Raw genomic sequence first — 8,456 nt, 5'->3', positions numbered from 1 at the left:
GGCAGTGGGCACAGCCCCAAGGCTGCCAGAGCTCCAGGAGGGTTTGGCTGATCCTCTGGATGTGCTCATGATGTGACTCCTGGGGATGGGCCTGAGCAGGGCTGAGGGTTGGACTGGATGATCCTTGTGGGTCCCTTCCAGCCCAGCACATTCTGTGATGCTGTGACTTGCCTAGGCACTAAAATGAAGATGACTGTTTTTTCTTGCCCGCAGAGAGAGGACTGAGGGCAGCACTTGTTGCTCCCTCGGCAGCACCGGCCCTGGGACACTCACCAGCAGCAGGAATTCCGAGGCAGGAGAGTGTCAGCGGTAATTACACACAACTTACTGTTCTTTTCTGAAGCACTTCTTTCTCATTAAGTCTCTAAGTAACACCTTAGGTTGAAATAAATATATTTGACAGACTTTTAAACTTAGGACTCCTTTTCCTGGAAGAAATTTCTGGATGATTTATCGAACGGAAAAATGAATTAGGGAAGGAAGAACTGATTGGGTTCTTGAGGTAGGAAGAGGGTCAGTGTTTTCTCAGAAACTCTACTGGCTTTGTCAGGTGGCAGCCTTACCTCCATTTTCACATTTCTTACTCTTTCTCTCCCTCCCATCCCTTAGCTGGAAGTTTTGTTTTGGAGTGAGTTGCATAATTGGCTTTGGATAAAGCAAGTAAATTCTGATATTAGCAAAATGTATTTCCTGTGTGGAGAACAGCTGCGTTCTGATAGTGCCCTGCTCAGATCCATGGAATGGAGTTACTCCTCTGGAATTGCTCAGGTCATGGAACTGATCTGCTGGAAAAGCAGGAAGAAATCTGTCAGGAACTTGCCAGGGTTTGAGAGCAAGAATTCTTCAACTTCACTTTTTTTTTTTTTAATGGGGAGTCCCATGAGTTATCTTCTAATGCACAGCACTGTAAGAGCCTTGTGAAACCATGGGGATTGCATTCCTGAAAATACAGGTAGCCAAAAGTCCAGGTGAGTTTTGGAAGCTGTTGGCTGCCCAGTGTGTTTTCCATGGGAGAACAAGCAGGTGCAGTATAAAGTCTTTGTGACTCAGAAATCACTTTGTTGTATCTAAAGGCACTCAGGCAGTTTAGTTTTTCTGTGAGGGGAGGGTGTTTTTGCTGAGGTCAAGTCCCCTCTAGTGAAGAATCAGCTTCCATGTTATGAATATGCACCAAAATTCAAGTGTAATGTGCAAGTTTCAACTTAGCAAAGAGCAGTTTCTCCAGCTTCCTAAACATGGGTGGTTCACAGTTCTCTAATGCAACAGAAGAAATTATATTAAAAAATGAGTGTTATCTGATGGATGTAGAGTAGAATGTGGTGTGAAACTACAGTAGCACAAGACAAGACTTTGGGGAGCAGTGTTGGAAAGCAAAAGATGATCAGCAGATAGATTTCTTACAAGATATGGAGAAAAACCATGGTTATCATGCTGTATTCTCTGCAGCTGAATAGATATTTGGGAAGAAAACCGTTTAATCAGGTTAAATACAGGTTTATAAATTCAGATGGAGTTTTTTTTATCTGCTGTTTAATGCCCTTTGTCAAATACCTTCAGCGTTAGTATCTCTTCAGCAGGGCTGAGTTGCTCTCAGTTCTGCTGAGTGAGGTATTAAAGTGTCCCAGAGCAGTGGAGTGATCAGTGCCACTCATGTGTCACTTGGGTTTCTCCTCCAGCAGGTACTTGGAGGGATGAAGGCAGAGTTTAATGTTTGTGTGTGAGGGGTTTTAGTCTCCTGAAGGACTTGCAGGATGGTGCAGTTGGTTTTGAGCAGATTGGCTGTTCCCAGCAGAACCTTTAATCTGCTCACCCATATGTGTATTTTTGTCCATTGCCATGTCAGGGGTGAGAATTAGTTAGAATTATTCAGGTTTGGAAGGTGTTATGTAAACAACAGTTTGTATTGTAAACTGTCATTTTGCTTTTCAATACCTAGAACTCTTAAAGCATAAACTTTATAAAAACTTACATATAAACTGTCATCCTTATGTTCTTCAAAACTGATAGTTTCCACTTAGGCTCTTATGTAAAATATGATTATATTTCTAAATTTACAGCAGATTAACTGATTTACTAATACATATTTAAAGCTGATGCAGAAGGAAGTGATTTCAGTGTGTTGCCATCCATCAGCTGAGCTGTGTCAGTGGTTCTGTGCCCAGACTGGCCTGTCACACTCTGAGGGAAGTGCTCCTGCTCAAACCTCATGTGGGTGACCTCATCCTTGCATTTTCCCTTGCATTTTCCATGAACTACAAAAATGCACATGGTCTGTTGCCACGGGACTGCTCAGCTGTGGTAATTAAAGTAATTTATTGGTGTGTTTTAGCCCTTAGTTTAAGTATAACCTGTTTTAACCAGACTAATTTCACTGCTCAGCTAAAGTGTTACAGCCTGAGCCTCTGCTCATGTTGCACAAGGAAAACAGTCTCCAGTTGGTGTATCAAAATAATTCATCCTTGCTTGGAGTTTGCATAATCTCTTCCAGTCTGAAGGAATCCTTTGCTTTCACTGGGCTTTTATGGTTGTTTTTGAAGTCATGGTTTGTAGGAGGGCTCTTAAATGGAAAAGGCTTGTTTGTGTTGCTGTGCTGACAGGCTGCATCAGGCACTTGCTGGAAGAAAGTGCTGGAAAATCAGCCTTTGCAGCAACCTGGAAGCAAACTCCTGCTTGTGTCTCCATCCTGGGAAGTGCTGATTTCCCTCCTGTTTTGTTGGATGAGACACCAGCTGTGTGCTCGGAGCAGTCCCGTGGTAGGAGCCTTTCCTGGAAGTGGCCTTGTTGTGTTGGTTTTAATAATCTGCATGATTGGGCTCCCTGAGTCAGACCTAAAGTAAATAAATTGTTGGAATACAGAAGGCAGGCGTTTGGAAAAGAGCTTTTGGATCACCTTGGGGTTGTGCCACACCAGCTGTGTGTGTGTCTGCCATCCCATATTTGCTCTCCAGCTTCATTTTTAGGGATTACCCAGCTCTGGCACTAAAAAGGGCAGAGGTTTCACCCAGGTCTGGAGACACAGAGGACAAAGCAGAGCAGCCAAGCTCAGTGGGCACTGAAATTTGCCACTTCCCACCTGCTCCTCACATGAAGATTCTAAAACAAAGCTTTTCCAAATCCTTAACCTTTATTCCTGCCGTGAACTGGGTGTTCCTCGCTGCAGGGAGGGGACTGGGACGAACAAGGTGCCATGGAATGATGTGTTCCTGTTGGAATGGATGTGTCTGCACACACAACAAACCATTCCTCTGGGTTCTTGACAGTCTTGGAAATGGAACTTTTTCCCTTGGACTTCAAAAAGGTTGGGAAACGAGCAGAAATTTTTTATTTTCAGGAGAAAAAATGATCATAAACCGGGTTGAATTTTACAATCCACTTCAGATTTTTCCCACTGGGAGGGGTTGTACTCAGTTATCCAGATCCTTAACCTGGATTTCAGAGCCTCAAAGCACGGGCAGGTCCCTGTAGGAACATGCAGTTCCCAGCTGGTAAAACCTTGGCATGCTTTGAACCACTTTGCTTCACCTGCTCAGCTGTGTTTCTTTGAGGTGTAAAATCCAGCTGCCTTTTTGCTCTTTAGAGATTGGGGCTGTCTGACCTTGGTCAGAAGTTTTTTTGGATTACTTTTCAGTGGACCACAGTGTATCTTATTCCCATAGTTTCCAAGTGATTTAGATAACCATTGGAATATAGAATTTCCATAGTATGTTGTCAGTGTCTAAATAAACTGGTTTCCTTCAAGGCCTAAAAAAACAGAATAACGTGGTTTTAAATTCAGTTAAAATTCAGTTTCACACTTGGACTTCAATACATTTTATTTATTTAAAGCTTTTTCGTATCAGCTTAAAAAATTCTTGCTTTAAAATGAGCAACTCAGCTGATGCCAGAACATGTAATTTTCCTAACAGGTGGAAAGAAGCAGTTTTACATTTATTTTATTTTTTTTTTAACAGCATTGATATAGCTGGAAAATACCTTAGTCCCATTATTTTTTTAAGTTGAAATAAGAATGAAATACTTCAAGGGCTCAGTTCTTTGAGGTGCTCAGTTCTCTTCTAGAAGCAGGATTAGGATGTTTCAGGAACTCCTGGGTTTGGGTTTATGGGACTGGTCAATTAGGAAGCAGCACACAAGTGCTTAGGATTTGGCTCTGCTTTTCTGGCAATGAGAGAAAAGACATAAAATTATAACTAAAGCAATGAAGGAAAATATTTATCTAAAAGTTATGTCATGTTTGCATTACAGAAACTGTTACTGCAAACTTTGCAGGCCTCATAAAAGAATAATTCCGAGGACAGACGTGGCCCTCACGTGAGCATATTGTTAAATAAGAGCTCAGATCAAACCTGATGTGCTCTGGCAGTGACAGGTTCTTTATTCCCAGCTCACAGCTCTTTCCAGGGCAGTTTCTCTTGGGAAGAACAGCAGAAAGTTGTGCAGTCCCTGGAAAAGTCCGTGATTCTGGAGGATGGGCTGTGACCTCCCCCGACTGGTCATTGGCCTCTGTGTCCCCTGGAATCCTCAGGGATGGACTTGCAGGCTGGAAAACAATCCTGGAGTGCAGTGGGTGGTTCTTGGGGAGTTTGTGAGTGAGGGTGGAGAGGAGCAATTGTTTTATTGCTTTCCTGGCACGGTCACAGCAGGAACCTGATCCAGGTGGATGAGGAAGATGGAAGGGGATACTGTCCCTCAGGTCAGAGCTCCCACGTGTCTCCGTGGGCTTTATCTGCTGTTTCTTGGTAGCTTCAGGGATTTCGGTGTCTGATATGAGGGTTTCCATCCCAATCTTACTCCTCCTTCATGGAGAGTTTTAGGACTCAGTTCCCTGTGAGGTGAGCATAAATACGTCTGTAATTTGAGGGTTGCTGGAAGCAAACACTTGGAGCAGAGTGTAGAAACCTGGTCCTCTGTGTGTGTGGAGCTGGGGTGCAGTTTTACTGAGTTTTTAACATTTTCCTGGGGTCCCAGAGCTCACCTGGGTCAGTCCTACCTGGATCAGAATGGCTTTGGGCTCTCAGTGTTCCAAATATTTGAGCCCATTTGCTGGGTCAGTCGTGAACATTCTCAGGATCACACCAAGTCGTGTTGCCCTCCTGGCTGGAAGCCAAACTCCACACAAGATGCTGCTGACAAACTCACTGGGGTGTCGTTATAAATGATGCCCAACATTTTAATCCAAACATGTATTTAGTGGGGGAACAGATGATTTATGGAGTGGTGGTGGTCCCTCCAGAGCTCAGGTCTAACTGAGCTTCTGTTAAACCTTTCGGTGCCTTCGTCTCGCTCAAAGTAAACCAGTCCACCCAGCGGGTCTCACGTGTGGTCCTGGGGCACAGGAGGACTATTTTAGGGTTGGGATGATACCTTAAAAATGCTGTTTATTTGAAAAACGTGGGTGGCAGAGGGCAGCCTGTGTCTTTTTTTTTTTTCCCCCCCCAAGATTTTTCCCACCTCTGAGTTGTGTGGGGCATAAATTTCAAATCTGTTTTTTTAGGAGTCATAAGTGATGCTGGATATTTAGGACAAGGTTATTCCTTAGCCTGAGGTTGGGGATGACTTTTGTTAGGGTCTGTGGTTGTTCTTTGAACAGCCTTTGGAAATGACTGATGGAAAATTGAGCTGACAGGGTGGAATGTGTGTAAAACACTCAGAAGCCTCAGTTTGCAGGAGATTTGGATTTTAAGGCATGGCAATAATTCATAATTTTCTTTATCAGAGAACATAAGTTTTTCCCCCCACTTAAAGAGAATATGTTGACTATATTTTTATATATTATATAATATTTATAGTGATAATTAGTAGTTCTGTCAGTATAAAAAAGTGCAATTAAAGCTTTAGGGTTTGATACAATGCTGCCCTTAGTAAATAGCAGTATTGTGGTAGTTTGCTTCCTGCAATAAATGAAAACCCAGGCTCAGGCTGGCAGGTTGCATAAGGCACTGAACCTGGAAATCAGGAAGTTTCTGCTGAATTCCCAGCTCTCCATCCTGGACACATTGTTCTTTCTAACTCAGGCATGCTGGATTTCAATAAAAATTAAAGTCTGCATTTCAGTAATAAGCTCCTTGGAATAGGAACTTTCTCATCTTAAATCCAGCACTGACTATAATGAAAATGATGATAATGTGGGATAGCTTCTGTCTGGGATTATAAACTAATTTTTTGCTGTTTATGAACACTGTTCACGTTCTGTGCTGGCCAGTGGAATGAAGCTGATCCATTCCTGTCTGCAGTGTTCCCCCTGTTTAGATTGTGGGATATATTGAAGTACTGCTAAAATATTTCAACATGAGCCAACAGGATTTTCAAAACTTGCTAAATCCGTAACACTGTGACACATTTGCACAATAGATAACTCACCTTCTATTAATGATTAAAGGATGCAATTCCAATGAAAAGGCTATTTTTTCAGTTTATTAAATGTGTCTTATTTCTTTATAGAACACAATCTCTGTGTTTTTACATGCCCTGCAAATTCACTGTGAGGGGCTAAAGAGAGACACGGCTGTAAATGGTTGCTGTGTTGTTGTTTACTGGTGACTACTCCAAAAACTCTGGATAAAACAGGAATGATGTGTTTATACAGGACAATTATTCTGGCCACCACTTCATGTTTTTTTTCAGTATATTGCTGTTATAATGTTGTAGTTTTCTCTTGTGTCATTCAAGTGGAAGTGCCAGAGCTGAACGTGGCGCCTCATCCTGAGCTGCGGGGTTGGAAATGGAAACAGGAGGGTCAGTAACGCTGGGAGTCCTTACAAGGAGTTTACTGAGCATTTATAGAGTCATTAAAATTGGAAAAGACCTCTAAGGTCATCAGCTCCCACCATTTATTTGTTAGTAACTGGAATTCCATGTCCTGGAATTGCTCATTATTTCACTTTCAAAACTGTTGTAGACAATTTTAGATTTGAATTTCCAAATGTCTTGTGAACCCCTGATGTTTTCCAGGCTTTGGTAGGATGATCCAGTATCATTCAGCCCTCAGTGAGCTCTGCCTGTTCCGTGCAGGAGCCCAGAGCTGTTTTCCCTGGAAATGGGAGCTGGGATCGGCGAGCCCTGCGCGGCTGCTCGGGGCTGGCCGGGCTCCAGCGGCACTGCTGGGGAGGAATCCGGGCTGGAGAAAGGGAAGGCCAATGTTCCAGCCTTCCAGAGGCTCGGCATTTTCCCTCTGTCAGGAAGTGAGGTCAGGCCCAGCCGCTGTGTACGGGAATTGTTTGCTCCAGGCCAGTCCTGGAGCTTCGCTGGGTTTCTTAGAAGCCTTTGTGGCTGAGACTGTGCGTGGAAAATGTGGCCTTTCTGTGAATATGGTTGACACGAGCGACCATATTACACCAGCCCAGCGTGGAATTACTCCAGAACACGTCCCAGGGTCCGTTTTTGCAATAGGAGTTGCTTTTATTTAATTTAAAATACTTTTTTAATTTGCAATAAATGGCAGTATTTTAGCTTTTGAGATGCGTGTGTGTTGAACAACTAATCTGTGGAAACAAAAGTTATTTAACTTAGGAGTGTGATCTCCGTTGTCACTTGTTTCAGCTCAGCTAAAACTGCTTCAGGTTTGTTTCAGAGGTGATTAATCCCAATTATTTTATTTTTTATGGCTTTCATGCTTCATGGGTTGAATTCATCCCTCAGCTCAGACCAGGTTTGGGAGTGACCTTTAGCTGATGTGTAATAGAAACCACTGCAAAGAAATGAATCAGGTCAGAAATGCCCTTGCAAAATGTAAACTTTCTAAAAGTCAATCTGTTTAATTCCATACTGACTCAAAAATCTCCAGGACAGGGTGACAAAGCTGGAGAGACACCTCTAGAAATTCTGCTATTGATTCATATTTAATGATTCACTAAGTTGCAGTAAATTCCTATAAATTACAAAATTTGCCTAGTCTTTAACACTTCCAGATGGGATTATTCTTGCTTATTTTAGACTACAATTTAAAATTTAGTGTATTAGCTCATCTTTAATGTCAGTGCAGCCTGTCAATTCTCAGTGCAAGCACTTTTTCCATATTTTTTTTCCCCCTGACCACTTGGAGAGTTACTACTGAGGATTAACTCAAAATACCCAAGAACAGACCATGGCCAAAGCAGTTTGAGCCCCTATTCCTGAGATTTGATGGAACAAAGTGGCTTTAGGACCCGAGAAGCTCTTTGATACAGTTCTCCCAATGGGTGGGTTGGTCATTTTGGGCCATGAACACCCCCCCAGCTGGGGTTACCTCTCCAAGCTGACTTGGCTTGGGGTAAAAGAGAGGATTTAGAGGAAGCCTGGAATCACTGACAGACTTTTAGGGATGTGGGATTTGGTAGGACTTGGGGGTGTTGGTGGGTGAGAGGCTGGACATGCCCTGACACCCAGAACCCCCCGTGCCCTGGGCTGATCCCACAGGGATCATGGGCAGCAGGGCAGGGGGGGATTCTGCCCCTCTGCCCCTGTCTCAGGTGAGACCCCCC

The 8,456-nt window shown here is 43.3% G+C and overlaps 1 protein-coding gene across 1 annotated transcript in view; it reads left to right on the top strand.

Annotated features, from left to right (window-relative positions):
* The first annotated feature begins 207 nt into the window (after nucleotides 1-207).
* Nucleotides 208-8,456, top strand: part of LOC103767706 (fibronectin type-III domain-containing protein 3a) — a 35,061-nt gene continuing 26,812 nt past the window's right edge. Inside the window, exon 1 of the mRNA XM_029959119.1 lies at nucleotides 208-309. The gene's annotated coding sequence lies outside the window, so the exon portion shown is untranslated. The remainder of the gene's footprint in view (nucleotides 310-8,456) is intronic.

This window comes from Manacus vitellinus, unplaced genomic scaffold (genome assembly GCF_001715985.3).
Source record: "Manacus vitellinus isolate BGI_N305 unplaced genomic scaffold, ASM171598v3 scaffold_19_pilon, whole genome shotgun sequence".
NCBI classification, from domain to species: domain Eukaryota; kingdom Metazoa; phylum Chordata; class Aves; order Passeriformes; family Pipridae; genus Manacus; species Manacus vitellinus.
This window is presented reverse-complemented; position numbering and strand designations above follow the sequence as displayed.